Source organism: Zea mays, chromosome 3 (assembly GCF_902167145.1).
Source record: "Zea mays cultivar B73 chromosome 3, Zm-B73-REFERENCE-NAM-5.0, whole genome shotgun sequence".
NCBI lineage: Eukaryota > Viridiplantae > Streptophyta > Magnoliopsida > Poales > Poaceae > Zea > Zea mays.
Window position 1 is genome coordinate 31,809,827 of NC_050098.1, and position 25,990 is coordinate 31,835,816.

Genomic DNA, 25,990 nt, shown 5'->3' on the forward strand with positions numbered 1-25,990 from the left:
ACCTAGAAAAGGCTTATGGTGGAAAGGCTAAATTGGATTTCATATTGGGAAGTCAACGATGCTCACTTAACCGTGAAGGTCTTGGATATGTTCCCAAGAAAGGAAAGAATGCTTTTATAAAGCAAAAGAAAGTGTGTCACAAGTGTCACAAGAAGGGACATGTTAAGAAAAATTGTCCTAAGCTCAAAAATGTATCCTCCACTTGTTTTGAGCATTGTTATGTTCTTTCTCATAATGCAAAAGGTGTTCATGCTAAATTTGTTGGTACTTCAATTGTTAGAAACAAAAAGAAAGCTATTTGGGTGCCAAAGACCTTGGTCACTAACATCCAAGGACCCAAGCAAGTTTGGGTACCTAAAAGAGATTGATTTCCTTTTGTAGGTGAACTACAAGGCGGGAGGGAATCATTGGGTGTTAGATAGTGGATGCACTCAACACATGACAGGGGATATGAAAATGTTCACCCAAATGAGTGAGGAAGATTGCTCAAATTATGATAGTATCACATTTGGAGATAATCGCAAAGGAAAGGTTAAAGGTTTGAGTAAAATTGCTATTTCAAATGATCATTCCATATCAAATGTGCTCTTGGTTGATGTTGGGGACCTTCGGAGTCCGAAGGTCCTCAAAAACAAGGATTTAACAGTATTTCTGTAGTGCAATGTGTGAACAGGTACCCTCGGACTAAAATCGGCATTGCAGTAGACTGGAATAATACGAAGCTTGCTACAGAGCCGAAGGTGTTGAGCAGGAAAGCTTCGGCGTAACAGCAAAGAGTGGAACCGACTTAAAGATGAAAAGGCTATTCAGACCTCGATAGACTACTATAGAGTTATTATCAAATGTAAAGGGCATGAATGTAATTTTATAAGGGCTGTGTCCCGTGTCTATAAATAGGTGAACAGTATCCCCGTACTATTTACGCTGACTTGGCATTTGCTTCCTGCGTCACGCTTGTACTATCATTTCCTTCCGATTGAAGGTACACTTATAATTCAATGATATTTTTGTTTATGTTCAGTAATAATAAATGATTGTTCATCTTTTCTCTTACATTCTTTATATTTTATCCTTCGTCATTGTTTGATGAATTTGTGAAGGTATGTCTTTCATAACCTTCGTCCACAAGTTATTATATCCTAAGGGAAATAATGCTTCGGAGGACGAAGGACGTTAACAATTAACATTTTCTATGTTGCCTTGTTCTTAACTCTTAGCACTTGAGAACAAGTCCCCAACATTGGCGCCCACCTCCGGTGAACTCACTTCCATTTCTTGAGCTTTTCAACATCTTCGACAAGCATCACCTTCGTCATGCCGCCGAAGAAGGCTTCAGCACCAGGGGCTGGCACGCTGCAGCCGCTGGACCCTAATCAAGACGTCCTTTCTCTTAGAGAGGCACGAAGCCAGAAGAGGAAGGCTACCAGTCCAACACCTCCGGAGGATGATCTAGATCAGGAGATTCAAAATCTGGAAATCCTTCAGCAACAGGTTCAACGCAAGAAAGAAAAGATGGCCAGGGTAGCTGAACTGCAGAGGCAGATAGACGAAGCCTCTGAAGAAGTTCGTCATCTTGCTCAGGACGAGCAACACCGAAGGCCTCAGCATCAAGATCTTCATCAGGAGGGTTTTCCCAACGAAGATGATTGGTATGACAATTTCCATCATGGGAATTTTGTTTTTGATGATGCTTCTCCTCTGTCCGCTGAGCTGCAGGCTACACCTTGGCCCCCGTCCTACAAGCCGCCTCAGCTCCCTGTATTCGATGGCCATTCAGACCCGAAGCAGTTTTTGATGAGCTACGAAGCAACAGTTTCTTCGTATGGTGGCAATGCTTCAGTCATGGCCAAATCTTTCGTTATGGCTGTCAGAAGTGTTGCTCAAACCTGGTATTCCTCCCTTCGACCAGGCACGATCACTTCATGGCAGAAGCTGAAGGATTTGTTGTTAACCAGTTTTCAAGGATTTCAGACGAAGCCGGTCACTGCTCAGGCTCTGTTCCAGTGCACTCAGGACCACGAAGAATACCTTCAGGCATATGTCCGAAGGTTCTTGCGTCTGAGGGCACAGGCACCAACGGTGCCCAATGAAATTGTCATCGAGGCCATGATCAAGGGGCTTCGGCCAGGTCCGTCAGCTCAGTACTTCGCCAGGAAGCCTCCTCAAACTTTGGAGAAGCTTCTCCAGAAAATGGATGAATACATTCGGGCCGACAATGATTTTCGCCAAAGAAGGGAGGAGGCTTTCAGGTTTTCTGAAATGACCAGGGGCTTCGGAGGGAGGTTTTACCCGAGGCATGTGCGATCAATTCACAATTCTACACAAAATGATGACAGAGGAAGCCAACAGCAAAAGCCACAATACTCCTCACAGGCTTCTGGACAACAGCAAAGCTCCTTCCGGCCACCAGCTCCAAGAGGCAGAGGCGCCAGGGGCTTCGGAGGAAGATTTGGCGATCAACCGAGAAGAATCTTTTGCTTATTCTGCGGTGAGAACAAAGGCCATACTACCAGGATGTGCCATGTTACTATACAGAAGCAAAAGGAAATAGCTGAAGCAGCAGCACAACAAGCCCAGCCGAAGCAGGTCATGCACACAGCTTCGTATCATTCGCCCTACATCCCAGAATATGTGGGCAACCATCCTGCAGTCTCTGTTGCTTCGGCGAGTCAGCCTCAAGCTTCCTGGCAACAGCCTCCGCCTCCACCTCCGTTGCAACAAGGCCAGCAGCTAGAAGGGAGCCAATATGCTCCGCACCAAAGGGACTTCAGAGAACAGTCCGAAGCTCGCACGGTCAACAGCACAGTGCCAGAATCAAAGCACATCTATTGACAAATATCCTACCTTAATAGCAATCTTTTTCATTCAGTTTTATTTTCTGTAATAAAGGACATTGTTTAGGCTTCATGTAATTAGTTTCGTTGATTCCTACAAGAAAAATATGTTTTCTCCACAGGCTTGTGATAATAAAAAGGACCTTCGGACTGTCAAAAATTCTTCGAAACAACAAAAAGTCGTTCTGCGGAACGCAGAGTAAGTTTGACGAAGTCACAAAAAGTCGTTCCGAAGCGAGCGCAGTGTAAGTTTTCTGCTCCAAAGTCGTTCCAAAAGGAATGCAGAGCATACAGCGAAAAGTCAACGCTGATACCGCCTAAGTAAAAGGCGAAGAAGCTCCAAAGACGTTCCTAAGGGAATGCAGAGCTTATACCGCCTAAGTAAAAGGCGAAGAAGCTCCAAAGACGTTCCTAAGGGAATGCAGAGCTTACAGCGAAAAGTCAACGCTGATTCCGCTGAAGTAAAAGGCGAAGAAGCTCCTAAGGGAGGCTTATAGCGAAAAGACAATGCTGATTCACAAAAAGATTGTGTTTTATCGCGCAAATATGCGTGTATCTTCGGAATATCACCTTACATAGCATAACATCATCATATCATCCTTGCATAACATAAGCATCATACATCATAATGCATGTGGCATAAGAAAGAGATATGACATTAATCTTCGGAAAAACGCTTTGAAAAAGGGGCAAATCATGCCAAGTCATAAGGAGAAACAATATTGATTTCTGAAGTATAGCCTTGAAGATTGTTTCTACGAAGCTTCAGCACTTTTCCATGATACTTCGGATATTGTTGTGATAAATAGTAATTCTTCTTCACGAAGCATGAAAAGAAGGGAAGGTGTTTTTTCGCCAAAGACTCAAAAACGGTATGTATGTAAAGTTTCATGCATCGTAAAGAATTGAATAACAAAAATAGATATATTACATTCAGGGTTACAAAATGTTACATTATATTACATTTCAGAAGTTTTTTACAAAAATGCTTAATCTTCTCTCAAAACGACTTCTGCAGCTTCATTCAGGAGCCGATTCACGACTTTATCCATAATATCTTCGGCCATCTTTTTAATTTCGTCGTCCCCCTTCGGCTGGGGGTCCGAAGGCGCTTTAGTCGGATCTGAAGCAGGACACGGCTACATTGCTATTACAAATCGCAAGCAGATCTTAAAGCCTAAAGATTACAACACGATAAAAACCATTATTTAGTACCTAGTTGATCTTCGGCTTCTGTGCTCTTGTCAGCAGCCTCAGCTACTGCTCTAGCATCGTGAATGCCCTTCTCACTTCTTCGAATAATTTCTCCGGCCATTTCTCGGCCACCATTATCCCAGATATCGGTAAAAAACTTTCCACCAATTATGCTAGCTTCGGCCGTAGGATCTCTTGTATCTTCAAAGGACAAGGCAGCTTCAGACTGTGCTAGAATTTTTACATGTTCACAGCCCTTCTTCTCTAAGATGGTGGCAATCCCTCTGGCGCCAGAGAAGGCACATATATCTCCTCGACTATTTAAAATTTCTTCGAAGGCTTCAGCTTCGTGGTCAATCCATTCAATGACACCTTCGGGATTGCCTCTCGAAAAGTTTTCCTCACTTGAGAATGCGCCGACCTTGGCGAAGCTAGCCTTTAATTTTCTAACACAATCTATAGATTTGTTGTAGCATCTCTTTTTGGATGAACGAAGCTCTTCAACAGTCACTTCTAGGTGATCTGCCCATTGATCGCTGAGTTCACGCTTTGTTTCTTGAAGTATACGTTCTTCTTTGGCTCTGGCCAGTTGTTTCCGAAGGTCTTCAATTTCGCGTTTCTGAGCTTCAGCTTGACTTTTAAAAGCAGCTTCGTTCTCCTTTATTTTATCTATCAATGAGTATAATATTTTGTCTTTTTCGAGACCTTCGTTCCTCAGTTCAATCACTTCGGAACGAAGGTTGCTCAGGGCTATAGTACATCCTTCGTCCTCAGCATCTTTCTGTGCCCTGAGGGCATTGCTGAGTATCAGGCCCTGCAAACAGGAATATGTCTGTGTCAATAGTTTTAAACAAACAAAAAATTTTTGAACTCAACAAAAACACGAGAATTCCATTTCTCGCACCTTTAAACTGTTGTAAGCTAGGCTGTCAGCCAGATCGTTCTTCGACAGTACCGAAAGTCCGTCTTCTAAAGTTGGGAATCCGAAGCTTCTGCTCATCTCCCGACAGACAGAAATTTCCTTGCTATCGGGGAGACAATACAAGAAATCTTCTTCTCCACTGCCATTAAATATCAACGCCCCCTTTGGATATTTCAACTTTTGGGCATAGTGCTGGGCCTCTTGTTCTTCTTTTTCTGATAATTTTTTCCCCGAAGCATGACGAAAAATATAATCACGAATTTTGGGGGATGCTTCGGGGGTAACAACACCAGTTTCTTTAAAAGTTGGCTTTGTTATTTTTTCTGCTTCACTTTCCAAAGTTTTTGCGGGCTCTGAGGGCCCAGCTTCGGCTTCAATTTCTTGCTCTGGAGCTGTAGAACCAGAAATTTCAGCTGTTGTTTCAGGAGTAACAGCAGCCTTCTTCGGAGGTGTGCTCGAAGATTTGATCGTTTCCAGTACATCTAGCACATTAGCCATTCTCTTTCTCTTCGGAGTTGCGGTTGGCACTTTTTCATTTTTTGCTGTCCCAATGATTGCTGTAGGACTCAAAACTTCTGATGTTTTGGAGCCCTCAGTTGCTTCTTTTACCTCTTCAATTTTTTCTGTGGACGGCGCTTCGGTTTCCTCTTTTGTTTCTGACAACAAAATGTTTGATTGTTCTGATTCTATCTTTGGTGGCACTTCGGCCGTTTCTGCGATCTCTGGCAATAAGGCTGGCTCGGTTGGTTTTTCAGCTTCGGTGGCCGAAGAAGTTTTTCCGGTAAACTTGGGCACCGAAGCTGGTTCAATATAACGCGGCCGATGCGTAAGAACCTTTAACTTTTTCCTTTTCGGTTCTGGCTCGCTAGGAGCAGCTGCAGCTTCTTCTTTTTTTGCAGAGGTTGTGTTTTTTCTCTTCTGCCTCCGAATGGGATAGCAATAGTCAGGGTAGACAAACCCGATGGCATCAAATACCCGATTCAGTCTCTTCTTTTTTCGGCCTCCGAAGGCTGCTGACATTGCGTTATCTTCAGCCTTCGAGTAGGTCCCGAGTAGCTCATCACTTAAATTGTCAATGCTTTTCAACCATTCATCATCTGGCTCAATAAATTTATCTCCAAATTTAAAAGTGTACTTAAATCTGATAAGTCCACCTTCGTCGGCCTCTTTAATGGTTTCTTGTGGCATTTCCCATTTCTCCGCAAGCGGCCACACCCTGAAGGCGATATGCTCTTGTACTAAGTCCCTTGTTCCTATAAAAGAGCAGACAACGCCGAAGGCTCTTTGGCACTCTTCGGCGGCTTCATTCATTTCAACCTTCGGCCTCCGAAGGCCGAAGCTTTGCCAAATAGGTCGCATGATTATACCTTTGATGTCTTCCCGTGCTTTCAGATCATTTTTTACATAAAACCATTCTGTCATCCAGCCGCTAGGCCACCTCTTCCGAAAAGTTGGCACGGGACAGCTTGACCCAGACCGAGAAACAAAACTGTAGCAGCCAAAGTTATTGTGATACTGTTCCTTACCCCAAGGTATTGTCTCGTATGATAATTCGTGCATATTGCAGAAACTTTTTGCATCAGGCTTCAGACCTTGGCTTCGCACGGCCCATACGAAGATGTTCAGCCTTATGATGGCCTCGGGGGTAAGTTGGTGAAGATAGACTTCAAAAATCTTCAGCACTTCCACGACGAAGCTGCTCAGGGGCAATCGCAGCCCAGCCTTCAAAAAGCTTCGGAATACTACGACTTCATTCTCTTCAGGATGTGGACAAGTCTTCTCCCCTTCGTCGGCCCTCACAACGGACAAATCCCGGAAATACCTTCCTCTCATATTAGCAAGATGATTCTCTTTGATAGTTGATTTACCATAAACTGAATGACTTGGTCGCCAGGGGCGATCTTCGGAGTCTTCGCCACCGCTGTCTACATCATAACTTTCACTGTCACCAGTATCTTCAGACAGTCCTTCCAGAATCTCATTGGTGATTTTTTCTGTGTTGGTCTTCGACATCGCTATAAGAAATCCTAAGTTCTTCTCTTCATGAAGACTCAGCTTCATCTCAGCAGCAGCCTTCTTAGCAGCTTCAGACATCTTCGGAAGCACTAAAAAACTGTTTTCAAATCCGAAGCTTTAAAGCTAAAAGCTTAGAAAAACACAGTGCACAAGAGCTAAAAATTGAGTGAGCGGGAGTGGTTGGCCAGAAAGCGTGCAAAATGAGTTTGCGGTATGGCCGTATATATACGCTCGGTGCGTTGAAAATTGAAAGACCCCACTTGTCATTGAATGTTGCTATTCTAGCAAAGGGAAGGTGTTTTTTCGGACCTTCGGCGTAAAAGCCTTCGTCCATATCGCAATCTAAATTTATTATTTCAAACAAATTAATATTGCGAGGGGCTACTGTTGGGGACCTTCGGAGTCCGAAGGTCCTCAAAAACAAGGATTTAACAGTATTTCTGTAGTGCAATGTGTGAACAGGTACCCTCGGACTAAAATCGGCATTGCAGTAGACTGGAATAATACGAAGCTTGCTACAGAGCCGAAGGTGTTGAGCAGGAAAGCTTCGGCGTAACAGCAAAGAGTGGAACCGACTTAAAGATGAAAAGGCTATTCAGACCTCGATAGACTACTATAGAGTTATTATCAAATGTAAAGGGCATGAATGTAATTTTATAAGGGCTGTGTCCCGTGTCTATAAATAGGTGAACAGTATCCCCGTACTATTTACGCTGACTTGGCATTTGCTTCCTGCGTCACGCTTGTACTATCATTTCCTTCCGATTGAAGGTACACTTATAATTCAATGATATTTTTGTTTATGTTCAGTAATAATAAATGATTGTTCATCTTTTCTCTTACATTCTTTATATTTTATCCTTCGTCATTGTTTGATGAATTTGTGAAGGTATGTCTTTCATAACCTTCGTCCACAAGTTATTATATCCTAAGGGAAATAATGCTTCGGAGGACGAAGGACGTTAACAATTAACATTTTCTATGTTGCCTTGTTCTTAACTCTTAGCACTTGAGAACAAGTCCCCAACAGTTGAGTCTTTGAATTTTAATTTACTATCTGTAGCTCAATTATGTGATCTAGGATTTAGTTGCAATTTCACGATTGAAGATGTTATTATCTCTAGTGTTGATGGTAGCAATCTTAAATTTAAAGGTTTTAGACATGAAAATCTTTATCTTGTTGATTTCTCATCTAATGAGGCAAAGCTCACAACCTGCTTATTCTCGAGAGCTTCACTAGGTTGGTTATGGCATAGAAGACTTGGTCATGTTGGAATGAAGCAACTCAATCGGTTAACCAAGCATGACTTAGTTCGTGGCTTAAAAGATGTGAAGTTTGAGAAGAACAAATTGTGTAGCTCTTGTCAAGCCGGGAAGCAAGTGGCAAATACTCATCCAAATACAAGTCAAATGTCCACTCATCGACCTTTGGAATTACTTCACATGGATTTATTTGGGCCCACATCTTTTGTGAGTATTGGTGGTAATTCTTATTGTCTTGTGATTGTGGATGATTATTCAAGATTTACTTGGGTTTATTTTCTTCGAGATAAATCTAATGTGTTTGAAACATTCAAGTCATTTGCTATATTGGCTCAAAATCAATTTGATTTTGATATCAAGAAAGTTAGAAGTGATAATGGGTCGGAATTCAAAAATGCAAGAATTGATGAATATTGTGATGACAAGGGTATTAAACATGAATTCTCTTCCAAATATACCCCGGAACAAAATGGTATTGTTGAAAGAAAGAATAGGACTCTCATTGATATGGCTAGGTCTATGTTAGCAGAATATAATATATCGGATTCTTATTGGGCCGAGGCAATAAACACCGCTTGTCATTCATCAAATAGACTATATTGTCACAAGCTTTTGAAGAAAACTCCATATGAATTGCTCATTGGTAGAAAACCAAATATCTCATATTTTAGAGTATTCGGTTGCAAATGTTATATTTTGAGAAAGGGAAGCCGACTTTCTAAATTTGAGAAGAAATGTGATGAGGGTTTTCTTCTTGGATATTCATCGAATAGTAAGGCTTATAGAGTCTTCAACAAAACTCATGGTATTATTGAAGAAGCATATGATGTTGAGTTTGATGAAACAAATGGGTCTCAAGATGAGAGTGATAATCTTGATGATGTTGGTGGAATTCAATTGATAAATGCAATGAAAACAATGGCCATTGGTGAAATAAAGCCAAAGGAAGATGATGATGAAAATAGTGTGGTTGTCATTCCTTCATCTTCAACTCTAAATAAAGAAGATCACCAAAGCCAACAAAATGATGAAACTATGGATACTCATGATCAAGGTACTTCAAGACATTCAGTTCCTCCTAATGCTTCAACTAGCAATTATCAAACGGTATCAAGAATTCATCATTCTATTGTGAAGGATCACCCGGTTAATCAAATTGTAGGTGATATTAGTAAGGGTGTTCAAACTCGCTCTCGCATAGCATCATTTTGTGAACATTTCTCTTTTGTATCTTGTATGGAACCTAACCATGTAGATGAAGCTCTACTTGATGTTGATTGGGTGAATGCAATGCATGAAGAATTAAATAACTTCGCTCGAAATGAAGTTTGGGAGCTTGTTGAGAGACCAAAGAACTACAATGTTATTGGTACAAAATGGGTGTTTCGCAACAAGCACAATGAAGATGGTGTAGTAGTAAGAAACAAGGCAAGATTAGTGGCACAAGGATATACTCAAATTGAGGGATTGGATTTTGGGGAGACATTTGCTCCCGTGGCAAGATTAGAAGCAATCCGGATTCTTCTTGCTTATGCTTGTGCACATAATATAAAGCTCTACCAAATGGATGTAAAGAGTGCTTTTCTAAATGGTAAGATTAGTGAACTAGTGTATGTTGAACAACCTCCCGGGTTTGAGGACCCCAAAAGTCCTAACCATGTGTTCAAGCTTTCTAAAGCTCTCTATGGGCTTAAGCAAGCTCCACGCGCTTGGTATGAAAGGCTTAGGGATTTCTTGCTTTCCAAAGACTTTAAAATTGGGAAGGTTGACACTACTCTATTCACTAAAAGAATTGGGAAAGACTTATTTGTTTGTCAAATCTATGTTGATGATATTATTTTTGGATCTACTAATGAATTATTTTGTGAGGAATTTGGAAAAATGATGTCAAAAGAATTTGAAATGTCTATGATAGGAGAACTGAGCTTCTTTCTTGGTCTTCAAATCAAACAATCGAAAGATGGAATTTTTATAAGTCAATCAAAATATTTGAAGGACATGCTCAAGAAGTTTGGTTTAGAAAATGCAAAGCCTATCAAGACTCCAATGGCAACAAATGGTCATCTAGACTTAGATGAAGGAGGTACTATGGTTGGTCAAAAACTTTATCGTTCAATAATTGGTAGTTTGCTTTATATTACCGCATCTAGGCCCGATGTTATGTTTAGTGTGTGCATGTGTGCTCGATTTCAAGCTTCACCTAGAGAGATTCACTTGAAGGTCGCAAAAAGAACTCTAAAATATTTGAAGTATACTCCCAATATTGGTCTATGGTATCCCAAAGGTGCTCAATTTGAATTAATTGGATATTCGGACTCGGACTATGCAGGGTGTAAAGTTGGTAGAAAAAGCACCTCCGGTTGTTGTCAATTTCTTGGTAGATCTCTTGTTTCATGGTCTTCTAAAAAACAAAATTTGGTTGCTCTCTCTACCGCCGAGGCGGAATATATATCGGCCGGAAATTGTTGTGCTCAATTATTATGGATGAAACAAACTCTATTGGATTATGGGATTATTTTCAAGAATGTGCCTCTCATGTGTGATAATGAGAGTACGGTAAAATTGGCTACAAATCCGGTCCAACACTCAAGAACTAAGCATATTGATATACGGCATCACTTCTTAAGGGATCATGTTGGAAAGGGAGATATCTCTATTTATTCCATTGGTACGGATGATCAATTAGCCGACATTTTTACTAAGCCATTGGATGAAACAAGATTTTTTCTCTAAGAAGTGAAATGAATGTGATCGATCTCTCAAATGTGGCTTGAAGTTGATCGCACATGTGTAGTATTGCATTTCGGTTCTCAATATGCTCTCTACGCTATTTATTTGGTATTTTTGATGCATTTTTCATCTTAAATTGATCTAAGTAGTTTGATATGAAAAAATTGCATCACTCAATTACATAATGTGTATATGCATGCATACTAACCCTTGGATTGGTCGAAATGTCCATATATGAGCTCCAATTCGGATTTGAAAATCAAAATCAGAAAATGCACAAACATTGGAAAACTGAGTATCAGGCCGCGGACCGTCCGCCCATGGACCGCGGACCGTCCGCCGTATCAGGAACTGGACAGTCCGGTTAGGAATGCAGACTGTCTGAATTCATCAGGCCGCGGACCGTCCGCCGCCCCTGCGCGGACCGTCCGCCGCCCCTGCGCGGACCGTCCGCGACAGGCAGTAAAAGTCGGGCAGAGGCAGCAGACTTGTTATTTCCACTCTTGCAACTCCTCTCTCGCTCTCCACTCGCCAAAAAGGTCTCCTTTGTCGATTGTGCGCGGACGGAGAAGGGAAGTTACGCACGGACAGTCCGACAGCTTGTGAAAAGTTCAACCGACATGTCGTCATCACGTGGTTTGGGTGGTCTCCGCAAGAAGCTTGCAGGTAGCTTCAAATCAAAGCGCCCTCGCGCAGATGATGTTGACTACGCTCCAACTACTGATTCAGAGGCCCAATCTTCAGCTAGGGGCACTGAATCTATGGACACAGAAGACTTTCCTCACATACATCCTGACTAACCAATTGACACCACAGGATGGACATTTCCAAAGAGGAGGTTTTCTATGGCTGAATACTGCTCAAGGCGCACTATGAATCAATACACTCTGCCATCTGACACCAATGTTCAATTTTTCCACACTCAGCTCCAATTTGATGTTTTTTGGGGCACATTGATGGATACAAATTTTCATAAACATCAGGTGATTGATTGGTCCTTCATGCTGGGACAATCAGTCATGGAGGATCTGATTCCTAAGTTTGAGACATGTGGTCTGTACCAGTTTATGGGACAGAGAACTGACTTCAGTGAGATGGCAGTCAAGCAATTCCTGGCAACTGAGATTGATATAGAAGAAGAATCTATCACTTGGATGACTGGATTCAAGAGGTATTCTGCAACTTTTGCTGATTTTGCTGCTGCCAACAGTCTGAATTATGGCATCATTTCAGCTGGGTTAGATCTCTACACTGAAGATAATTTTGAGGACTTTGTGCAATTCTATGAGCCAGCAAGGCTAGACATCCCTAGGAGGTTTGGAGAGACAGCAGGACTGAGGCATCATCCTGCTGTGATCAACAAGATTGCAAGGGTCACTATTCTTCCCAAGAGTGGGGATAAGAGCAAAATTCGAGACAAATTTTGGAACATTATCCACCATGTCATGAATGGTGAGGTAATGAATATTGTGCTCTTCATGATGAGACAGCTCAATGATCTGAAAATGGATAAAAACCAGAACCTAGCTGTCGGCGTTTCGACCCCGGGGGGTCCCTGGACCGACGAGTAAATTGTCGCTGTGTGTCCCAGCCCAGATGGGTCGGCGCGAGACGGAACACAAGGGGGAAAACAGTAAGGGGAAACTGCGGCATCGTGTTGTCCTGCGCCCAGGGCGGATGCGCTTGCAGTAGGGGGTTACAAGCGTTCGTGAGGGAGAGAGAGAGCATGTGTGTCAGCCCGTCCTCCCACGCGGCCATCTTTTTTGTATGAGGGCCCTGGACCTTCCTTTTATAGATGTAAGGAGAGGGTCTAGGTGTACAATGGGGAGCGTAGCAATGTGCTAACGTGTCTAGCGGAGAGGAGCCAGAGTCCTATGTACATGCCGACGTGGCTGTCGGAGAGGGTTGGTGCCCTGTTCATGTGATGTCGTGGCCGTCGGAGGAGTGCTTGAGCCCTGTGGAAGCACAGCTGTCGGGGCTGTCGGATCCTTGCTGACGTCTCCTTGCTTCCGTAAGGGGCTGAGAACCGCCGTCGTCATGGAGCACGTGGGGTGCCATCATTACTTGTTTTATCGGGGCGAGCCAGATGGGACGCCGGTCTTGTTCCCCATAGCCTGAGCTAGCTAGGGGTAGGGTAATGATGGCCCCCCTATGACGTGGTCGGTCTGAGCCCGAGGTCGGGCGAGGTGGTGACTCCTCCGAGGTCGAGGCTGAGTCTGAGCCCTGGGGTCGGGCGAGGCGGAGACCATCTTCCGAGGTCGAGGTGGAGTCCGAGCCCTGGGGTCGGGCGAGGCGGAGACCGTCTTCTGGAGTCGAGGTTGAGTCCGAGCCCTGGGGTCGGGCGAGGCGGAGACCGTCTTCCAAAGTCGAGGTTGAGTCTGAGCCCTGGGGTCTGGCGAGGCGGAGACCATCTTACGGAGTCGAGGTTGAGTCCGAGCCCTGGGGTCGGGTGAGGCAGAGCTTCCTATGGCGCCCGAGGCTGGACTTGGCTGCTGTCAGCCTCACCCTGGCGGGTGGCACAGCAGTCGGAGCAGGGCAGGCGGCACTGTTTTCCTGTCAGGTCGGTCAGTGGAGCGGCGAAGTGACTGCGGTCACTTCGGCCCTGCCGACTGAGGAGCGCGCGTCAGGATAAGGTGTCAGACGATCCTTGCATTGAATGCTCCTGCGATACGGTCGGTTGGCGTGGCGATCTGGCCAAGGTTGCTTCTCCGCGAAGCCTGCCCGAGCTGGGCCTCGGGTGAGTCGAAGGTGCGCCTGTTGTGACACCCCAGTGTCACCTAGGGTTTCTCTCAAATGCCAACCCAAGAACCATTATTTTATGTGAACCAAAGTAAGCATGAGCATCAAATTAATATAAGTGAGAAAGAATTCACCAAGTATATACTTAAAAGTTTTATGATCAAAACAATTAAGTCTTTTAAAAAGGTAAGAATGTGCAACCCTGATAAAAACCCTAAGTGAGTCCCATGAGCAAAATTCAAGAAAATAAGAAAAAGGGGATGAAAAGTTTAAAATTATGACTTGAGCCAATTATAAAAATTAAAGTATATTTAATAAGCAACAAGAAAGGTTGAGAAAGCTTAGCCAAAATAACTCAAATAAAGCCCCAAATCAAGCTTCTCATGTGGGGACTTAATGGGATTTCTGAATTTCAGAATTCTGAAATTCAGACCTTGAGCCAAAGATCAGGGATGTTCACCTTGATCCCTAACTCGAATCCTAATGGCCCCATTGACAAAATTGTGTCTAACTAACCCCTCTGTCGTGTGCCAGAAGATGGCATTGGGACGCGAGCCCTAGACACGACAAAACCTTGGATTTGCCTCCGGTTTGGACAGGGAGACAGACCGGATTTCCTGGCTCCATATCTCTGCAACCAGTAGGCAAAATCCTATGACCCCCACACAAGAATGGTAGCTTGTAGGGAGGAGAAGAGGTTTTGTGCACTGACCAAGGCGAGAGCAGACTCGGATGAGCGACCACACGCGCCAGAACTTGGGTAGAACGCACGGGCACACGTGTTCGACCCTGGTCGGCACGCCAGAGCTCGCCCAACCCGCGCGCGCGCTCACCCTGGCGTCCGGTCAAGTCCGCCGCGCGCCCACGCCCTCGGCCATGCCCGCCCGCGCCTATAAAGCCTCCCCGGGCGCACCTCACTTCGCCTCGCACTCACCCTCACCGGCCAGCCACCTTTCCTTAGCTCCGGCGAGCTCAATTCCGCCCGCCATTGCCGCCAGAGCTTCGGCCACCGTGGCCAGCCCACTCCAGCCACCCTCAAGTCGAGCCAGTGCTTCGGCTAGCTCCGCCAGTAGCCTGTGAAGCTTGCCAAGCCCTTGGACCCGGCCGAACTTCACCGGAGGCCCGAGATCGACCTCACCGGACTTCGGTCTTCCGCCGCCGCGCGTGGACCAAGCTATCCAGTGAGTCTCCGCCCAATTCCTTGCGCTCATGTCTTCTCTGGCATTTCGTGGACCTCCCTGACCCATCTGATTGAACTATCTCGCCGTGACCAGGCCGGTCTACTCGCCGCCGACGAGCATCCCCGCCTGCGCGCGTGGACCGACCGACTCCGGCCATCTCCGACGGCGTCCCGCACACCGTTGTGATCCCCGAGACCTCCCCTTCGTCCTCGACTACTTCACCGGAGCAACCTCGCCGCCGGTAAGCCCCTCCGCCCTTTCTTCCGCCGCGGTTACTGTTTAAGGTAGAAGAAGGACCTCGGGTTAGGATTCGTAGAACCCGAGGGGTTTTCTGTAACGTCAGTGACTCATGTGAATAGTAGCCTAAGGACTAATCCGCGAAGAAAACTTAAAAACCCGCCATGGACCCCAGTGCAAAGTGGATTTCCATTTAATCAATTCTGTTATTCTTTTTAAAATAACCAGATAGCTTAGAAAATCCATAACTTGATGAATTCTTAATCAAAAGTTGTCAAACTAATTTTGCTAGATCCTAAATATTATGAACTGTCATTTAAAAATAGTAAACCTTATGCCTTATGTTCTAAATTTTAGAGTTTAAAATTAAAAACAGAAACCCACTAAACCTTGTTTAATTAAGGAAAATTAGTTTTTCTTCTGTGCTGAACTTAAGAAAATTTATAGATGTTTAAACCTCATTTAGACACTGTTTAAAAATAGTAGGAACCCCAGCATTAGAAATTATGATGTAGTTTTTCATTTAAAGCTATTTTTGTCCAAAACTTAGAGAAAATCAGAAAGGCATTAGAAATTAATGAACAGTGATTAATATTATTTTTCCTAGTTTACTTATGTAACAGAGAACCTAGGAAAAATCCAGAGACCATTAATTTGGACCAGTTTTAAATTAAAATGATTTATTTAGCCTTATATAGACTGAAAATCAATTATTAAAGAGGCAAAACTATAACCAAAATGCTTAATAAAAATCCAGTGGACTTACAACCACCAGAGCCCCACTACAAAAATAAAGAGCACCTCAGCCCAACTCTTTAAGTAAGGAAAATAAATACAAAGTGATAATAAGGCATTTTCCCAATAATTCTTGAACAACCCCAAATAATATGATAATGGGCAACCAAAATTTTGCTAAGTCCATGATGAGATAAACTACCAGAGAAAAATGCAAACCCATGAAAAAGAAGCAAACTCATACCTATTGTTAATAATTTAAGAGAAAGGCCACTTAATTCAAATAATGCATACCACCCCTTCCCTTAAGCAAAAAGATGCCAAACTTCAGAATAATTGCTCTTGCACAAAATAATAACCAAGAAAAATAAGAACCCTGTTGTTTGATGTATTTCAAATATAGTGGTAGTAGAAAGCACCCATTTGGCTAGAAACTTGAGAAAACCATAGAAAAATAATTAAAAGGTATTAATGATTAGAAATCTGTATCAAGTCATGTTATAACACCTAAAAGCCAGCAAAAATAAGTTTTGGAGAATTACCCACTGTTAAATAATAGTTGTAGTTCAAAGCACCCCTTCTGCCCTAGAATTTAATAATTTTATCCAGAGAAAACTATTCACTTTCTGATCCCCAAATTTTGAGACAGAGAAACACACACCAGTAAAAAGCCACTGTAATTTTTGCAGAATTTTTGGAATTTTATAAAAGCAACTTGTAGTTCAAACCTACTCCAAAACCTTAAGAGAATAAAAGAAAAGAGAAGAAGAAATAAACCTCACCCCAATAAGTCTAACTTGAGAACTTAATCAACTCTTACCAAGACTTAAAAGAATTCAGTGGAACCCCAAAAATTTAATCTACTTACCTTAGCTAAGTCTAACCCAATTTACCAAGTATACCACTAAGGGTCTTACATAAGTAAAGTTAACTTGTTTAAACTCAAAAGATCATACACCTTTAAAGTTGTAATTTCTAAAAGCACATGTCATATCATGCATATATCTTACACATTTCATTCATTAGATTGTAATCTTGCCGACGGAGAGTACGTGCTCATCCCCGAGCAAGGACCTGTCCAAGAGGAGGACCAGGAGCAGGCTTCAGAGGCTGCTATTGAGGATCTCCCCGCAGCCCCAGCAATTGAAGGCAAGCCCCGGTTTTATGCATAACCGTATTATTATATGCTACTTTACTACACTTAATGCTTGTAGGATTGCAATGTGCACTTAAGTGTAGGAGTTGCTTGAAACCTCTAGTTGCATGAACTTAGGATTCCTTTATGAGATGAATACTAGTATGCTAGGTCGAGTAGCTGCTTGCTAATCAGGATCTCGGTAGAAGTCGAGTGATTTTTCTAGCGCTCGTGCGAGGTCAGGAATTGATTGTATTTATCTTGATAATGGGATATATGTTAGTCTATGGATTTGGATCTAGGGAGGATGCCTTGTCCATGAGACGGGAGAAATGAATTAAGGATTAATGTGTGGATACCTGAGTCAAGCTTTTGAACGTACTAAGCACATGCCGGGAAAAATGGTAACCGGTAAACCTAGTACCTGAGTGAAGCCGGGCGCGGACTTTATCCCTCATGCGACCTGAGACTGGGTCTCCCATGCTAGCTATGGTGGGTACAAGTGCGGTCACTGCACGGCGGCAGCCGGGGTCAGTGGAGCATTGTATGCCAAGGCGGTGAGGCCTGGACGCGAACGGGGAATCGATGGGGACGGTTATCATGTGTGGGGTCGGAGTACCCTGACATGCCGTGTGTTTAGGTTTACCTTGCAAGGTTAAAACTCGATTCGAATCGTCTGCTTCTCGCAGCTAATGAGACTGCTTGATTCCTTGTACTGCATCGAGTAAGAAGTGAAATGTGGTTACATGAGATAACTTGTTGATTGAACTAAATACTTGTTACCATGTATGCTTAGAAGGAGCAAATCTAGCTAAGTTAATGATGGTAGAAATTGAAAAGCTAAAAATTGATTTTAGAAACAGCTAGTGCTTTTGGCAAACCAAACCCCTCAGCCAAACAGCTGCATAGTCTAGAGGTAGAGGAGTAGACTCCTCACACCGGTTAAGTCTAGCTGAGTATTAGTATACTCAGCCTTGCTTGTGGCACCATTTTTGCAGGTACCATGCAGGAAATGGTTGATGGTGTGACTTGGCCTACCACTGCAGGGCATACGGAGTGGGATCGCCTTCTCCCTCAACGAATTGGTGAAGGAGTTTATCCATTGCGCCAACCTGTGGCTTTCCCGCCGCGATCGCGCCGCTACAAGTCGTGGACCGGGCCGCGGCGGACCGCACCGCCGTGTACCTCGAAATCTTCCTCCAGGGCGGCGTCGCTTTTGTGCTGGTTCGCCAGGGCGCCGCTGGTCAGCGCACCGCCGTCTGTGCGGGTGCCGTCGTACTCAGAGCCTTGGAAGGAAGACGATCTCGTGAACGTCCGATCCGGATCGTGCGGATGGGGATAGATCTGGGGTTAGTCCAAGGTGGACCATCGATCGTCAGTTTGAAGGCCCAGATTTGTTGCAAGGTACCTCTTTCACTCAATTTGATCGCGACCATTGAGATGTCATCGGATGGCTGAGGGTAGATAGTGGTTCATTAAAGTGCTGGGTTCAATCTTGACCGTGGATGCACAATCTAGCGGCCCTGGATGGCCGAGTGTGTAGGGTAGCGTAGAGATCCATCCAGCCGTTAACCTAGGATCTAACGGTCGCTACCTGATACGGTGTATTTTAAGATCAGATCTAATCAGAACCCTCGATTCTCGATCGTGTGGCTGAAATAAGCCGATACCCTTTCGGCTTGGCAACTTTGCTAAAGAGTCCCCGTGAAATACAGAAACCAACCCACGGACCAGGCCAGGTGCAGTCTGAGTCTGGGAGGATTTTATGGTTTAGTCTCTAGGGTTTTTGATAATGATGTACTCGGCCAGAGAAACATAAAACCAAATAAATACAATTGGAAAATACTTTTTAGAGTAAAAATAATTACATAAACTTGTTAAATTCATAGAAAATTCATATTAAGCCCAAATTAATCCGTTCCAATTCCTATGATTTTGTAATATTATGGTCTATCACCTAGTACCACTGTTTTGACATGAAAGTCACATTAAAAATTTATATCCCATTTAATCTTGTACGAAACACATAGAATCTTCAGAAAATCATAACTCCTCCGTTTTAACACCGATTTGATCCATTCAAGTTGCGTTAGTCTCGTAGCAACGCGTAGATCATTATTATTTAGTTTGTTCTTATGTTTGGTGTGATGTTAATTTTGTCTATACCATGTTTGTTTGTATTGCTACGACTAGCGCGAGGACACATGTCATCTGAAAAGCAAGTTGGTACCTGGAATCTCAAGTGCCAGGCAAGTTGTGCCCTTGATCACTTACTTTCCCAGCCATGTTCTTATTAATTTTAATGATCTGCATAGGATAATTTTGATGGGAGCCTTTATGTTACCCCAGTTTTGATTACCTCTATACCTTGTTCACCCCTGAAATATTTTTGGGTAGTACTTGCTATTGCTTTATGTGGATTGGGTATGGAGATACACTATTCATGATTATTCTGTTATTAACTTGTTATTATTATTGTTCATGTTAAGATCATTAAATTAATGGGAACATGGAGCGACCACCCGGGAAAACAGTGCTACCACAAGGGTATAATGGGACGCCCTTGGCTGACTAATTAGGAAAGCTAGTGGAAGACTACCTTACCCGAAAGGGGCAAGGGCAGTAGGGGAGAGGTCAGTGCGGGGAGGTCCCTGGTTGATTTTGCTGCGATGGCTGTCAGCCAGGAACCCTGTACTGGATCTTCCTATAAACTGTAGCGGGTTTTCGGAAGCTAGTGGAACTTTGTAAAGGCCTCGTAGTGGATCCCTAGCCATTCACCTCGGTAGTGTCTAAGGGCCTTGCAAACCCAGGCAACATGGGATACACGACTTGTGGGTAAAGATGCGCAACCTCTGCAGAGTGTAAAACTAGTATACTAGCCGTGCTCACGGTCAAGAGCGGCTCGGACCCTCACATGATTAATTATGGAACTTAAATTCAATTTGACATTTGCATCGCATTTGGGATTATTTTACTATTACTGTTCTTTATTATTATTAAGGTTTGGTATTTACTTACACTTAGTAATTGCTAATAAAATTTTGACCAACTTATAAAAGCAATGCTCAGCCTCAGCCTTTATTTCATTGATCAGCCTTACACTACATGAACTCCCACCTTTGGTGAGTTCATGCCACATTATTCCCCACAACTTGTTGAGCGATGAACGTATGTGAGCTCACTCTTGCTGTCTCACACCCCCCCCACAGGAGAAGAACAGGTGGTTCAGGAGGAGCCACAAGGCGAGGAGTATGATCTGATCTAGGTGGCGTTTCTCAGTCGACATTGGCGCCGACGATCCTTAGTTCATTTTATACTTATTGTTTTCTTTTGTAATAAGTCTTCCGCTATGTAATAAATACTCTGATGTTTTATGACATTTATCTCTATACACTCTGTTATTATATATGTTGTCTTCTTGGCGCATGTATGAGATGCACCCGGCTTTGTCCTTTAAAACCGGGTGTTACAACCACCCTGCCACCGGGTTGGACGGTCGAGTGGGATGTTGCTCCGGCAGGAGAGGAGCATGAGGGATAGTGGGCTAGGCCTTGCCCATTTCCTCATTACCGACAACATCGATTATCCGCTGCACTTCATTTTGTGAACTTTATTTGCTACTCAAAAACTCCGATTTATGTAATAACTCAGTACTTAATTTGAGGTTTCCTGTTTTATTGTATTTCTTCTGTGACTCACCTTCGAGTGAGATTGTGGAATTTGATCCTGGTTAAGTGGCTCTATCAGACTAGATCTGAAGGACTGACGGATTATTCCGATTTAAGTGTGTTACGGCCCCCGAGGCGTGACTTAGGCACTTAAGCTGGAATAATTCGGGTGGTTCTGCCACAGCTGGTATCGGAGCAAATTCCACCACAGAGAAGGACGATAAACCATGAATACCACTTTTCAAAATCTAAAACTTGCCTAGAAACTGTTACGGATCGTCAGGACTAGACCGCTAGACCTAGGACGAAAGGCCTTAGGCATAGAGGGAGAAATAGATGGCTAACTAATTAGGCCCCGTGGGCCAGTACTTATATTTTAAGGATGCCCTAAAAAGGCACCCTATTTTCTTTTTGAGAGGCAACGTTTCTTCCAGCATGCATGCATTATAAAACACAAAGAGGAATTAAAATTTTGAGCTAACCCCCTTTTCTTTAAAACCGTCCGGGCTCTCTTTTTCTTTTTCCTTCCACCATAATCTTTATCTTTGATTCCCTTCCGCAGATGAATTCACCCACCCCCGCCAGTGGAGGAGACTCTCGTTTCAGTTCTGACTTCCTTTCTCGCGATGGCTTTCCTTCCATCTTGTGGGAAGTGCTTAACTCCGCCGGTTACCCTACGCCCCCTTTGTACACGGTGCAGTTGTATGAGGAGCATCGGGTACCTCGTTGTCGGGTCTGGCTGGCTTTGGAGGCTCATCCCCTTCAGCCGGGTTGGCGTTCTCTTGACTATGAGACAATTGGACTCAGGACAGACGACACCATTGAGGCAGCAGCCATGAAGACTCTGACGACTTTTTGTGGCTACCATCCCCTGGAGATGGTGATGCACCCTTTGGGACTCTTCCCTGCTGAGAAGAAGGATGATCCCATGTGGTGTAACCGCGTGAGGCATGTGAAGGATGTGTGGGCGATGTATCCTGACTTGGTTGGGAGGGTCACTGTTTAGTGCATGAGTGCGCTGTACCGCCTTCAGGCCCTTCAGAGCGATGCTATGACACTTCTTGCTAACACCGCTCAGACTGCCAAGCTCACTCTCGACAGTCGGGAAGATTTTGTGGTCGACCTATCCACAGAGTTGGTGGAAAAGGATCTGCAGGTGGAAAGGCTGAGCCAGCGCATCACCACCCTGGAGCAGCAAGTGGAGATCCGAGACAACACTATCGATGTCTTGGAGAACCAGCTTCACGATGTGCAGAGGGAACTCGAGGAAGCAAATGACCACTTGGACATGCACCACCTGGAGATGGAGGCCAATGAAGCAGGAAGCGAGGGAGAAGAGGCTCCCGAGGAGCTAGGACCAGCCCCTGGTGCCAATGGGACTACCTCCGCGATGCCTCGTTCGCCCGTGTCCAGTGTCGCTTCCACCGCTCAGGGTTAAGCAGTCGCTTTGACTTTTTCAGGCGGATAGAAACCTATGCGAGCTTAGTAGTATCACATTTTGGACTAGGCTTATGGGTACCTTCCCCTGATTGATGTAACCCTGTAAACTTTTGAAATCTGTGGGATATTTGTCACCATGTTACCTTCATTTGGAACCTAATATTATGATTATGGCATTTTTCCTTCCATATGAGATGATATCTTGCCGCTCGAAACTGTGAGTTGGGATAACAATGGCGACAATCTCTGTTTTCAGATGGCAGCTAGGCAGCGTCGTGGGCAGAACGAGCAAGCTCCCCCACCACCTCCTCCAGCTCCCACAGTGCAGGAGCTGATGGCCCAGCAGAATGAGATTCTACGACAGCTCTTGCAGCGCCAGCCCCACCAACAGCAACATGGTGGAGGCCAGCATCAGCGACCTCCGGCCATGGCAACTTACCAGGAGTTTCTGAGCACGCAGCCGCCCTTGTTCACCAAGGCAGAGGATCCATTGGACGCCGACGTATGGCTTCGCGTCATCGAGTCCAAGTTTCCCCTCCTCACGGGAGACTGCCCTGATGAGGCCAAGGCTCGCTTCGCCGCACAGCAGCTTCGCGGCCCTGCTCGGACTTGGTGGGATCACTTCCGTGCTATGCTCCCCGCTGATCGTGAAGTATCTTGGGAGGAATTCAAGACTGCCTTCAGAGGACACCACATCCCAGCTGGCATTCTTGATCGGAAGTTGAATGAATTTCTGGCCCTTAATCAAGGAACCCGCACGGTACTGCAGTATGCACAAGCCTTCAACGACTTATGCCAGTATGCAGGGTATCATGCTGATTCTGATGAAAAGAAGAGGGATCGCTTCCGCAGGGGTCTCAATACCAAGCTGCGGGAACGACTTAACACTGTCCGGGCTGATAGCTTCAATGAGTTGGTCAACATGGCCATCTCCCAGGAAGATTGCATTGTTGCTCACCGGACAGAGAAGAAGAGGAAGGCACCAATGGCAGCACTATCCGCTCAGGCTCAGAGGTTCCGGATTGTTTCTCACAATCAGAGCAGGGGTTTTCAGCAGCAGGCAGGCAGATGGGTGATCAGGCCACCTCAGCAGCAGCAGCAGCCGGCACCCAACCGCTACCCAGCTCCCGCCCCAAGGAACAATCAGCCTTCGCAGCAGCAGCAGTTCCGCCAGGGCAATGGAAACAAGTGTTTCACTTGTGGCAATGTGGGCCACTATGTTGTCCAAGGAACCAGCAGAGGCAGATGCCAGCACCAAATCAAGACAAGGGAAGAAAGCAGAAGGTGCAAGTCAGGCAAGGGAAGCTCAACTTCACCACTCTGGAGGAAGTACCAGAAGGAGCCCCTATCATGACCGGTATCTTTTCAGTTTATAATCAACCTGCTTTAATTCTGTTTGATTCTGGTGCATCTCATAGTTTCATTAGCCAAAAGTTCAGTGCTAAATGCAAACTGCCATTCTCTCACTCAAAAGGGTCATTCATGATAGTCACACCTGGGGGTAAAATTGCAACTAATCAATTAAACCAAAGTGTGCCTATTCAACTGGGAAGCCACATTGTCAAAACCACTCTTCTTGTGTTGGGATTGGAAAATGTGGACATTATTCTAGGGGCAAATTGGATGACCTTGCACCAAGTTGTGCTGGATGTAGCCAGTCATACCGTGGAAATTAATTCTCCATTCTGCGGGAATTTCACTTTAATTCTGCCTAGTCAGGGTTCTTCTCAGTCATGTGCTTTCTCTATGATGGAGTTACCCCTGAAAAAGATCCCAGTGGTCTGTGAGTATGCAGATGTCTTTCCTGATGAATTGCCAGGGATGCCACCGGACCGGGATATTGAATTCGCCATCGAGTTGCAACCGGGAACGGCCCCAATTTCCAAGAGGCCCTACCGAATGCCACTCGCTGAGTTGGTAGAGTTGAAGAAGCAGTTGCAAGAATTGCTGGATAAGGGTTTCATTCGCCCAAGCACTTCGCGTTGGGGATGTCCAGCACTGTTTGTGAAGAAGAAAGATGAAAGTTTGAGGCTGTGTATAGATTACCGCCCTCTTAATGCGGTAACTATCAAGAACAAGTATCCTTTGCCTCGTATTGATGTTCTCTTTGACCAGTTGGTCGGGGCCAAGGTGTTTTCCAAGATAGACCTTCGCTCTGGCTACCATCAGATCAAAATACGAGCAAGTGATATTCCGAAGACGACATTCTCAACCAGATATGGGCTATATGAATTCTTGGTGATGTCATTCGGGCTGACAAATGCACCAGCATATTTCATGTATCTGATGAATTCTGTTTTCATGCCGGAATTGGACAAGTTCGTGGTGGTTTTCATCGATGATATTCTGGTGTACTCAAAGAACGAAGAAGAACATGCCGGACATTTGCATGTAGTGCTTCAACGTCTGCGAGAGCACCACCTTTATGCCAAGTTATCCAAGTGTGATTTTTGGCTAAAGGAAATCAAATTCTTGGGTCACACTATCTCTCAGGCTGGAATAGTTGTTGATCCTGATAAAGTGCAAGAGGTGATGAACTGGAGGCCACCAACAACTGTTCGCCAGATTCGGAGTTTTCGGGATTAGCTGGTTATTACCGAAGATTTATTCCGGACTTCTCTCGAATTGCAAAGCCTATTACTGAGTTGCTGAAGAAAGAAGTCAAGTTTGTGTGGAGTCAGAAGTGCGAAGATGCTTTCCATGCATTAAGGCAGCATCTGACCACAGCACCAGTATTGGCGCAACCCGACAGCAGCAAGCCTTTTGATGTGTATTGCGATGCCTCTGGCACCGGGCTAGGTTGTGTCTTGATGCAAGACAACCGAGTCATTGCTTATGCCTCAAGAGCACTCAGGCCTCATGAGCAAAACTATCCCACTCATGACCTCAAGCTAGCAGCAGTGGTTCATGCATTGAAGATGTGGAGGCACTATCTAATGGGAACCCACTGCAACATTTTCACTGATCATAAGAGCCTTAAGTACATTTTTACTCAGGCTGATCTCAACATGAGGCAGAGAAGATGGCTAGAGCTGATCAAGGATTTTGACCTGGAGGTACATTATCACCCAGGAAAAGCTAATGTGGTAGCAGATGCCTTGAGTCAGAAGTTGCGGTGCAACTGTATTCTGATGGATTCTCGCATAAACACCTTGTGTGATGAGTTGAGCAAGATGCAAATTGAAGTGATTCCTTCTGGTTCTTTGTCTCACATTTCTGTTGAGCCAGCTTTGCAAGACTAGATTATCATGGCCCAGCTCAGAGACAAGGGAGTGCAGATTATCAAGAAGAATCTCCATCAGAAGGTTGAGAAGTATAATTGTTTCCGCCAGGATGAGAAAGGTGTGCTATGGTTCAAAAGCAGATTGGTAATTCCTAAGGACCAGGAGCTCAAGAGGAAAATTTTGGATGAGGCTCATCTCTCCAAATTCTCTATGCATCCGGGAAGCACCAAGATGTACCATGATTTGAAGCTTTTGTACTGGTGGACCAGAATGAAGAGGGAGATAGCCCAGTATGTATCAGAGTGTGACACCTGTCAGAGGATAAAGGCAAGCCACTTGAAGTCAGCTGGAGCTTTGCAACCACTGTCCGTACCTTCGTGGAAGTGGGATGACATCAGCATGGATTTCATTGTGGGTCTGCCCAACACCTCTCGTCATCATGATTCCATTTGGGTTATTGTGGACCGATTGACGAAAGTGGCACATTTTCTTCCTGTGCACACCACTGATAAGGCTCAGAAATATGCAGAATTGTATATTGACCGGATCGTGTGTTTGCACGGATTACCTCGGACCATTGTTTCTGACCGAGGAGCCCAATTTGTTGCCAGATTTTGGGAACAATTGCAAGAGTCTTTGGGAACCAAGCTAATCAGGAGTTCAGCTTACCAC